Source organism: Tursiops truncatus, chromosome 8 (assembly GCF_011762595.2).
Source record: "Tursiops truncatus isolate mTurTru1 chromosome 8, mTurTru1.mat.Y, whole genome shotgun sequence".
Lineage (NCBI taxonomy): Eukaryota > Metazoa > Chordata > Mammalia > Artiodactyla > Delphinidae > Tursiops > Tursiops truncatus.
The window spans coordinates 8,931,791-8,943,584 of NC_047041.1; the positions used below are offsets into that span (position 1 = coordinate 8,931,791).

At 44.7% G+C, this 11,794-nt stretch overlaps 1 long non-coding RNA gene across 1 annotated transcript; it reads right to left on the reverse strand.

The window, feature by feature from the left end:
- Positions 1–204: 204 nt before the first annotated feature.
- LOC141279302 (uncharacterized) lies at positions 205–11,794 on the reverse strand. Its single transcript, XR_012333278.1, has 2 exons — positions 10,284–11,794; positions 205–8,737 (listed from the first exon to the last, which is right to left on the reverse strand). It is a non-coding gene; the product is annotated as an uncharacterized lncRNA (long non-coding RNA).

Below are 11,794 nucleotides of genomic sequence, written 5' to 3' on the forward strand. Positions count from 1 at the left end.
ACTAAGAAGTCAACAAGAAATGGGGAGGAAGATTGCTCAGCAGCTGCACGGGCCAACCCAGCTTCAACAGCATAAATTTATGGTGAATCCAATTGGTTGGGGTTTTCTTTGCTTTCTAGTTACATTAAGCAGAGAGAGCTCATATAAAAAGAATGTCTCATTGTGAAGGGCTTTACAAACGTGTCATAAATCAATTACTAATGGTATAAATATCTAATATTTATTACCTTAAACAAATCTTTGAGGTAGGCAACTTTTTTCTGGTTTCCAGATGAAGAAACAAAAACACAGGGAGGTTAAGTAACTTGCCCAGAGTCACACAGCCAGTGCAGGGTAGGGAAAGGATTTAGACCCAAGTAGTTTGACATGAGTGCTGGTATTCTTCTCAGGATGCCATGTTGCCTCTAGGTGACCTCTAACATTGCTTCCACTTCTCATTTTGACACTCTTCGAATGACCTCCCAATTCTGGAATGTGGGTGTCCTAGCAAGGCATCTCTTTTGACAGCTCTGCACCACACATATCTCCTTTCCTTATTACACAGGATCCAGTTATTTCAACGATCCAAATCCTTGATGCTAAGGGCTAGGAAGGTGGTTAAGTTTTCCTAAGAGAGAAATCAAATATTTTATACATGACCTCCGAGAATAAACTACTTGAAATAAGGTCAGAACTTAACCCCTTAGAAATTCTGCAGAAGGCCAGTCTGTTTTATAAACCGATGTGTTAGCCATGCTCCTCTTTCTGAGATTACAGAGTGATTTACTGCCTCTGAGCATTATTCATTCTACCTGTAAAGCCCTTTTTGACTATTGGTCCTTGATCATATGCTCTGCCCAGCCTAGGTTTGGAATTATTAACCTCCTAGGGCTGTGTTTATGAGGACCTTGCGGAAGCACTGCTAAGGTTCTACCTTATATGTGCATTAACTCAAGGAGAACTCAGGGAAACCTAAAGACAGGCTTATGATGAATGTTGTCATGAGAAATGCCCAAGAAACATATGGGCATTTGAAGAGATTAGACACTTTAAAGCATCATTAATCCATCCTCACCCTGTTTGACTTTTGACCCAGCTCTGGCACCTGACTGCAAGAGGGCTGTAGGCAAGAGACCCCCTGCCTGGGTGGTAGCTGGCAGAGGCAAGGTGGCTGCCATGGGAAATGGAGAAGCAAACAGCTTCCCTAAAGGACACTGAGATGAGAAGCAGCTAGAAGGGGGCCAAGGGACCAGGATACCTGGCAGAGAAAAACAGCCTCCTTGCTCCAACCCCATCATTCCTCTCCCCAGCCTCTGCCAGCTCTGCCTCGAGGGTCAAGGGGCTCACGGGAGACTTCAGGGCTCCCGTTGTCCAGCTCCCTTCTTTCTCTCCAATTCTCCTCCCGGCTTCTTTCTCTGATTCCTTATGTTCCCTGCTCTCCTAGTGGCCTTATGCTGCACTACATACCAGCTGCCCTCAACAACATTCAATCTGCAACCTCCAAGTTACACGTTTTCCTTGTACACTCGTTCCCAGAAAGTCTTTCTTGATTACATACTGACATAGAAGAAAGACAGGACCAGGAAGATTGGAGAATGTCTTTATTTCTATTTAATTACTAAATTATTTAGGTTTTTATTTTCCTGATCCTGATTCTGGCTCTTGCTTAACTACTAACTGATAGCACTTGTTCTTCAAATCACTTTTTATACTTTCCCAACAATTCACACCTGATGATTCCCATCACTCTAGAGCTAGGATACAATCATCAAGGTTTTAAACATGAGGAACTTCTGAGTAGCAGATATTTGGGATTTGGAGATTAGAGCGTGAAGCAAGGGTGGGTTGCATATTTCATTCAGTGAAGGTTGTCGCACTTAATCTGGTCTTACGTCCCTTACGATTAGAACAGCCTTGCTTTGTCAACCTTAAATGTATCATGATGTCGTGCTCTCCATCCCAGGAGAAATGCAGACTTTCATCGCAGTACCTACTCCTCTGGGGAATCTCTCACAGCCCTTCAAAACGGTCACCCTCCGATCCTCTCATGCTATAGTAGGACGATCTGGGAGGGTGGGTAAAATCCATCTGTTCTGACAGACAAGGAAACTGATGTCAAGGGGGAGATGGGGCTTCGTCAGAGTCGTGTACCTGAGGGAAAGGACCAAGCACAGAACCTAGAACCCTAATCTCCAGTCCTCTGTACCTCCTGCTGCTATGCACAGAGGGGTTCTCCCCTTCCTGAGCCTCCATGCTGACCTCCAGGCCGCTGCCAAGTGTCGTTCCCCGATGGCGTGTTCTTAATCTACCCCCTCCAGTATCTCCAGCAGTGAGGTTAGTGTTAGCTGGCCATTCCGTTTGTTTTTTTTTTTTTTTTTTTTTTTGGCAGTACGCGGGCCTCTCACTGCCATGGCGTCTCCCGTTGCGGAGCACAGGCTCCGGACGCACAGGCTCAGCGGCCATGGCTCACGGGCCCAGCCGCTCCGCGGCATGTGGGATCCTCCCGGACCGGGGCACGAACCCGTGTCACCTGCATCGGCAGGCGGACCCTCAACCACTGCGCCACCAGGGAAGCCCCATTCCGTTTGTCTTTGGTTCTAATTATCAGCACTGCCAGGGTCCCTCTCTTAAGCAAGAGGCCTGTTTTCATCAGCATCTCAAGTTGGCTGATTTCTGAGAAGGATACAGTGGTATGTGTCAGAAGCAGCTTACCTCTTGATTTCCTGTTGGGATGATCAAAACTGATTTCTACCAGGAGCCTAAGAAAGATGATCCAGCCATCTTCTACCCCAGATGCTCCTCTGGGGTAGAAGACAAAGCCCCCAGGGTGCCACTACACTCTTTCTTTCAATTATATGGACTTTGAAACAAGTGATCTGTTTAGACCCTTGGACCAATTAAGGGATAAGAGAGAGAATGTTTGCTGTTCTTTGTTTCTTTGATGAACTCCATAAGGAAAAGAAAAAGAAGTAGGCGTCTATGTGACCCACTATTCCAGTGACCTGGAGAAGAGGTGTCATCTGTCAGGTCAGCCTCTCACCCAACTATCATGCTAGCCTTCTTGGAACACACTGATCCAAAGAAGGACCTAAAACAAAGAACGCATATGGGAGGTGCCCAATAAATGTTTGTTGAATGAATGAAAAAGAAGTTTGAACGTCCTACAGTATCTCTTCAGCTTTTAGATCACTCTCACTCTGGACCAGAGGCTAAAAGAAACAGAAAAGAAAGTAAAATGAGTTTGGCACCGAGACAGGGTAAAGTTGTGTCTAAACATGAGATAGAAATCGTGTTCGTTCTTAGTGTCCCAGATTCTCCACGTGCAACGACTCAGGAGATAGTATTGGCAGGCAGAAGAGAATGAAAACTCATTTCCAAGACCCCCAAACCAGTGAAAGTGTTCCACCTCCATGATCCAAACATCTAGGCCTATTCTTGACCAAAGGAAAGAGAGAAAAAATTCCCTCTCAGGAAACCCAAATTTTTGCAGAGCTGAAGAATTGTTTCACAGCTTTAGCTAAACAATGCCAGCTTGATTATCAAATATTAGAATTGGGAGAAACAAGCACTGATGCAAGTAGAAGAATATTCTGCTGCTGATTTAAAGACAAGTGAATCGCTAAATATTTTTATTAGCAGCAAATTTGCTGCTTGCTGGAACTAATTTCACGCCCTGTAGATATGGTGCTTAAGTTGGAAATGGCGTTAAATTGCTCTCTCCTTGAGGCGGGTAAGGCTTCTGGTGGCAACCACCGCTAAATGGCACAGACCAGGCCGCTCCTCTAAGACAGGCAGCTTTGGAGCCAATCGCAGGGAAGTCCGCAAGGAGTTCTTCCTTCTTCCCAAGAAATGTTTGTGTCTCAAATATCCAAAGCTTTCTACAAGGGAGTTGACTAGAAAGGACCATTCCTCTAATGGATTGGTCCAATGGACCGTTCCTTCTTGAATTTCCACCTCAATCTTTTCTCTAAACTCACAGAACGCTTTTAGTTAGTACATCCAACTGTCACTCAGTTGTAACTTAGAGGGTTTCTTGTGTATTAGTCCTATTGCTTCAACTGTACCGTACAGCTCCTAAAAAGGAAAGATCACATTCTCCAGCCAGAATTGGAACCAAAGTGAGCAAATGGGCCCAACTTGCAGGTCAGGGAGGTGGAAAAGAGAACTGATGCAAAGACGGTAGCGCAAAGAGTGAGACCAGGTGAGACCAAGGAGGAACAGAAAATGCAGAGGTCGCAGCTGCCCCGGGGAAGTGAAAGTACATGAGCAACTGCAGTGGAGGCAAGGCCAGCTCTGAGGGTCAGGGAATTGCTGTGGCTCAGAGGTCAGAGCCAGAGGACACATTAATTAGTGAAGGTCAGAGCAAGCTGTGAGTGAACAAATAAAGCAACAGAATACAGAACACAAATACCTAAGGGGAAAAAAGGGCAAGAGGCCCAAAGGTCAAAGCAACAGTCAAAAATGCGGAGAAGCTGAAGAAGTAGGAGCAAAACACACACAGAAAGGGGGTAAGGGAGAGGGGTGGACTGGGAGTTTGGGGTTGGCAGATGCAGACTCTTGCATTTAGAATACGTAAACAACAAGGTCCTACTGTATAGCACAGGGAACTATACTCAATATCCTGTGATAAACCATAATGGAAAAGAATATTAACAAAGAATGTCTATATGTGGATAACCGAGTCACTTTGCTGTACAGCAGAGATAGTCACAACATTGTAAATCAACTATACTTCAATTAAAAAAAATACACACACACACACAAAGGTTGAGGTGCTCATTAAACAGATGCTTAATAATTGGTTAATACCAGAGTCAACATGGGTTCACTAAGGATAAGTTTGCCAAACTGAACTCATTTCCTGTACAGTAGAGTTATGACCTTGATACATCGGATCACGTTGCTCAAAGACTTCTGATTTAGCTAAACTCTTCACCTACAGGCTAAAGCCTGAATTCCTTAACATGGCATTCATAACCCTTCACACGCTGTCTCATTTTCTGCCGCTCATTTCCCTGACACTGGCACTCCATCTACATTAGAATATTTGCTGTTCCTGAACCAAAGACATTCACTCTTCCATGGTTGGCTTATTCTGTTTCTTCAGTCTGGAATATCTTTCCATATCCATTCTCCACTTATCTCACAAAAATCCTACATATCTTTCAAGGCTCTGCTAAAATGTCACCTCTTTTTTTTTTAATTAATTTATTTATTTACTTCTGGCTGTGTTGGGTCTTTGTTGCTGCACGCGGGCTTTCTCTCTAGTTGCGGCGAGCGGGGGCTACTCTTCATTGCAGTGTGCGGCTTTCTCATTGCGGTGGCTTCTCTTGTTGCGGAGCACGGGCTCTAGGTGCGTGGGCTTCAGTAGGTGTGGCACACAGGCTCAGTAGTTATGGCTCGTGGGCTCTAGAGTGCGGCCTCAGTAGTTGTGGCACACGGACTTAGTTGCTCTGCAGCATGTGGGATCTTCCCGGACCAGGGCTCGAAGCCATGTCCCCTGCATTGGCAGGCGGATTCTTAACCACTGCGCCACCAGGGAAGTCTAAAATGTCACCTCTTGTATGAAGTCTTTCTTTCTCCTCTTCGCCCTATGATGAAGTAACCTCCCCTTTCTCTGGGTTCTCTATATACTTTATTTATACTGCTAATATTAATATGAAGTTATATACATGACATATTATCTATTATATTTTATATTGAAAAAATATATATACCTCTACTACAACTTTGAGGTAATGCATATTTAATTATACACATCTTGATTTGGAGTTGGTGTATATATGAATGTCACCTCTATGAGTTCTTTAAGAATGATATCTTGATCATTTTTTGAGTCCTAAGCACCTAACACAGAACCTAGATGGGAGATCAACAATAAACATTTACTGATTTGAATGGGAGAAAATGCCAAATACAATGTATCTTTAAAGTAATCACATGAATAATGTTGTAAAATGGGTCATTAGGCAAAACTGAAGCTGTCTGAACACATATTCAGACTGGAAGGAGGTCTCCACTGATACCAAGGTCTATCCTAGACAATATTTTTATTAATGACCTGGATTAAAACTACAAAAAATGTTTATCAAATGTGCAGGGAGGCCGACTAATATCATAAGAAAGAGAATCAAGACTTGAAAAATGAATCTAATAGGCTGGAATCTAGTGGTCTAGAAAACTAAAAAGTAACATTTAAATAAATGTAAAGGCCTGTGTTTAGATTTCAGAAATAAATTGCACATACTGAGTACAGTGGAGAATTTACTTGGCAGTAATTAGTGTGCAGAAGAATTAGAAGCTTCAGTTAATCACAAGCTTTAAAAGCAAACAGTGAGATGTGACCAGTAACAAACTAAGGTCTTCAGAGTCCCTGATGGTCACAGTGTGTCCAGCTCAAAAGAAGTTATCGCATCACTGTACTCCATACTTTTAGAGCTTATGTGAAGTATTATGAGCAATTCTAGTGCCAGATTCTAAAAGATGCTTTAATAAACCACAGTTCATCCAGATAGCTGTGACGGGGATGGTAAAGGAGTCTAGAATCGATGAAATAAAGAATGAGGGAACTCTGTGTGTGCTTAACTTGGAAAAGTGAAAACCAAGGGAAGGTTTCACTGTATCCTCAAATATTTTTCAAGTGGCCTTTCATGTGTTGCTACAAATGGCAAAGCTTAGATAGAATGAGCAGGAATTATGAGGATGCAGAGTTTGGCTCAATGTAAGACCTTTCTCAGGTTTATAGCTATCCAACAATGAAGTGGGCAGCTTTGGGAGGTTGAGAGCTCCCCAACCCTGAATATATTCAAGCAGAGGCCAGAGAAGCAGATAAATATCTATAAGAGATTTATGGAAGAGCTGTCTCTGTGTATGTGTGTGTACCTTATACAAAAAGTATAAAGACCTTCTCTTGTTATATCTTTCAGTGGCTCATCAGAATCGGCAGGTCAATGCTTAGATTCCTTATCAGGCCACGCAAGCCCTTCATGACACAGGCCCCCGTGACCTCTCACTTCATCTTCTACCCTTTCCTGCCTTCCACACTGCCTACCACAGACACTGAACTCCTGTCCCCGCACCTGTTCTGCTAGTCTCTCTTATACTGCTAGATATTTGTATATGCTGTTCCTTGTGCCTGGAACCTCTTCTCTCTTATCCCTTATTCCAGTCATCCATAAAGGCCCAATTCAGCATCACCTTGGAAACTTTCCTTGGCCCCTCTAATTCCTCCCCTGTAGGTAGGAAGTACCTCAGATTTGCCTGTGATGTAGCCTTTATCACACAGGGTGTTTTCTTGTTTGTCTTGAAAGTAGAATGTGAACAAGCTGAAGAAAGGCACTGTATCTATCTCCACACCCCCATTTCTAGAACACCACCTGATGGATGGGGGACGCTCAGTTCTTAAAGTGAATAGTATCAGGCCCTTATTCCTTAGGTCAAAACACAACCAAGGTGCCAGGCAGAATCTGGAGTTTAATAAGTGGGCAATCAGTTCAGCTCCGGAAACAGAAGGTTTGGGGAAACGACCATTCAGGAATGGCCATCCTTCTCACCGCAGATGAGATCACACACTGTGCTTTCTTTTTCTTTAAGGAATCTGGCTTCACCCTCTTCATTCCTCAAGCTTCCTGCTCTTTGTCACTCCCCTCCTTCCTTCTCTCCTTGTCCCCTGCTCATGTCCTGACTCCCCTGTCTCAACCTGAAGAATATGTTGGCAAAGCAATCAAAGAAGCAATTCTGTTTATAATCATGTATTTATTAGATAAACTTAAGTCACATCTACTGCCCTCAGGGCCTCTGAGTTTGTGCATCAAACTCCTATATTAATATTTTCTATTGGGGATAGCTTGGTATGGTACCCAAAGGTTAGCAAAACAAGGTTCTGGGGCAGAAAATTCCAGAAATGAAATGTTCAAGGTTTGTTTCCTTCTTATGGACAGGGACCTTCACCAATTAAAAAATATGGGATATTTGTGAGCCTGCACTGTCATGCTGGGCCACACCTAGGTACTTGTGTGCCTTTGAGAGAATTAGATCCCTAATCCTGATTTAGCTCTTAGAGCTTCTTCCTAAGTATCTGGCCTTTCAATCCCAGAACACAGCACCGATCTATAAAAAGCCCTTTCAATTTGAACAGCTGAGAACTCAAATAAGATTTGTACCCATATTTAAAAATCCCTCAATTCCGGGTCTGACCATCTCCTTTTGCTCAGAGCTCAAGAACCATGGCTACACTGCCCGCAGCCTCAGCTTGACCCTGTTCTAAAATACCCCGAAAGAAGGGATGAGAACACTCATTGGTGTGACCCCCCTGAACAGCAGCACTTTTCAGCTGCTCCTCGGGCACAGTGAACTCTCCATCCTGTAAGGCAGCGTGGGGCTCAGGCCTGCCATGGGCTGTAGAAATGTCTCAAGACTTCTGCTAGTCCAGAAACCGCACGGTTCTTCTAAGACTCTCGCGCTTTCCCACAAAGCCTCATGTGTTTCCTTCTCCCACCCACCACAGGTCCCATATAGGCAGCAGCTGCGTGTTGCCACAGCCAGCCTCCAAGCAGCTGCCTGGTGTCCTGCCTCTGGGGCTGCAGTCCTCTCCTCCTTCCCCAGAGTGGAGGAAATCAGAACTCACGGAATCCTTCTCCTGCCAGCCGGCTGTCTATCAGCTCCCCGGACAGGATTACTGGATCACAAACCCAGCCCAGGGCGGGGCCGGTGGTAGCAGATTCTCTTGCTGTTTGATCCTTTGTATCCCTCTCCGTGTCTGTAGGAGGACAGAGGGACCTGAAACTCCACCTTATCACCAGCCTTGGCACTCTCCAGGAGAGGACTTCACAAAGAACAGAGAAATCCCACCCATCCTACAGGTGAGGAGAAATAAAATGAGCCCTTTCACTCGACATCCTGGGGAGGAATCACCCAAAGCCGGTGAGTGGCTTCGTGTTGTGGGAATCAGGCCCCGTTCTGGCCACAGACTACACTAACTGGCACCCAGTCAGTATTTTTGACAACTCAGATCACGTCACTCCTCTCTGCAAAGATCCTCCAATGCTTCCCATGTCACCCAGGAGGAAACTCAAGCCCTACAAGGCCTGGGCAGGAAATGAAGCCTCCTGCCCTCCATTACACTCTTTAGAAAACAGAGGTCTAAAAGTGAAGCCTGAGATTCACATAAATCAGCCACTCCCCATTTACCAGAACTCCAGCTTCTCACTCGATGATGAGCATAATCAAAGTTCCACTCCCTCTCTGTTCACCAGCCTTTTCCTCTTTTTCAGTTTAAGAATTAGACCCTCGAACGCCTCGTCGGCAGGAAAGGCCTTTCCAGCTATCAAATAAGCCAAATGAACCCAGTCTTCTCATGGCTGAGGACCCTAAAACATTTCATTTGATACGTCTGAATGGTAAAGCTGACCAAGTTCTTCCTTATTTGGGCAAAACAGCCCTTGCAGAGAACAGACAAAATGCCTGCCTCCCAGCTGTTGAGCCAACAGGTTGAATTTTCTCTGAAGAACATTCTGATGTGTAAGAACTGGCAAATAAAAATCAGAAATCAAAAGCATGTTACTTGTCTCGTCCATTTCTGAGTCCCGCCAAAGAGGGACTCTCCCCCTTCTCCAAACCCCGGATGGCAGGGGTTTTCACAAGACACAGTGCTGCAGTAATTCTGAAGGAAGCTGTCCAGGTTTGCTTTCCGTTCTATTGTCTTATCCTGTCAGCTCCCTCATCTCCCAGAATCCAGGCTTAATAATTTACAGCGGAAAGACATTTAATAAATAAATGGCCAGATTGGAGCTGTCAGCTCTGCACAACGTGGCTGCTTGCATCTTCCGCTGGGCATCAGCGCTCACTCTCCCGGCTTGCTTCAGCTAAAACAATCCCATTTGCTATTTTCATAAAATTAGTTCCTCTGCAGTTTCTATTAATCAGAACGTTCTTTGGAGAGAATTATACTGGGATTTCATCACCCTCTGAGTTCAACGGTTATGTGAATCTGATGAATTTTTATCACCTCTATGAGTGGCAGAAGAGGTAAAACACACACACACACACACACACACACACACACACACACACACACACACACACACACAACTTGGGTGGGCCGATGTAAGCGAGCAAAGAGCTCTTCTCTTTATCTGCTGAAGTCTTACAGACCTGAGAACCTAGACCAGTCTCCCCACACACATCTGAGCAGCTTTCTCCCCAGAACACATCTTGGGGTTATGGACTCAAAATCTTATGAAAACCATGGATACCACCGATCCCCCCAGAAAAGCCCACATATGCACATATACAATAAACCTTACCTTTTGGTGGGTTTGTGGACACCCACCTCCCTCTCCACACGTATGGCCCATCCATGGGCTCCAGAGTAAAAACTGTGTCTTATGCTTTTCTAATTGTCTTCACCTCCCTTAAGAACCTTAGACTGGAATAGAAAGTCAGCCGCCTCTGAATTCCTTTGTTGAAAGAGAAAGATTATTTTTAAAGAAAGCACATAAAAGTGAGAAAGTTTTTCAGGATGGCCATACTCCTTTTGAGAAATGAGAAAAGTGGAAGACAGAAGACAACTTATATTGGCTGAAATAATGAAAGTCCAAGTATCCATAAATTGATTATGGTGCAGTATATTTGGATGAGACATGAGATCAAAATCAGGAAAGTTTTTGATTAACTCTCCTTGCCTCCAGATTATATAACATCGTTCCCATCATAAGTAAGATAAGCTCCATGTGAGAAAAGACACTTCAATGAAAAAAAAACTTAGACCAATGGAACCACGGTTCTAGTACCAGTTTTGTCCACTGACTATGTGATTTTTTTAAAAAATAAATTATTTATTTATTTTTGGCTGTGTTGGGACTTCGTTGCTGTGCGGGGCTTTCTCTAGTCGCGGCGAGCGGGGGCTACTCTTCATTGTAGTGTGAGGGCTTCTCATTATGGTGGCTTCTCTTGCTGCAGAGCATGGGCTCTAGGCACATGGACTTCAGTAGTTGTGGCACGTGGGCTCAGTAGTTGTGGCTTGTGGGCTCTAGAGCGCAGGCTCAGTAGCTGTGGCGCACGGGCTTAGTTGCTCCCTAAGCCCCGTGGCATGTGGGCTCTTCCTGGACCAGAGCTCGAACCCGTGACTCCTGCATTGGCAGGCGGATTCTTAACCACTGCGCCACCAGGGAAGCCCCTGACTATGTGATTTTTAAGAAGAAGCAACGTATCTCTTTCAAGGTAAGATTTTTTTTTTTTTTAATTAACACTACATGATTTCAAAAGTCTATTTCAGTTCCAACATTCCATGAAAACTGATTCATTAGAGACCTCTAAGATGGTAAGGAACAAAAATCATGGCAAGTTTTAGTTTGCAGTTAGGCAAGAGCAGTTTGCTAAAAGCATGGACCATTTCCAGATGCCTGGAGGCGTAGCTACAGAAGATTTACTTGATTTGACCCTGGCTCCTCTTCCCCAGTCTGTCCCGTGAGTAAAATGATCCTTGCTGCAGTGTACGTCGTAAGGCTAACGGAAGAATAATGGCAAATACAAAAAAGCGAAGTAAGGACGAATGAAAACGTGATGTTATTACAAGGTGGTTCGGACTCGGTTCTCTTCAGGAGGCTTGTTAGGGACCCTTGATGACTGGGCCTGACCCCCTCTCTGAGGCCTAATTTTACTTGCCCCCAAATCCCGCGATCCGCCGGAGCCAGTAGGTCGGGAACTGTGAAGACCATTATACTCCGGAACAGGCACTAAGGTCTAGAAAGGAGGAAAGGGGTGGCCGGGACTCTCCGCCTCAGAGCGCTGCGGTCCTGCCTCCACGGTAACAGCG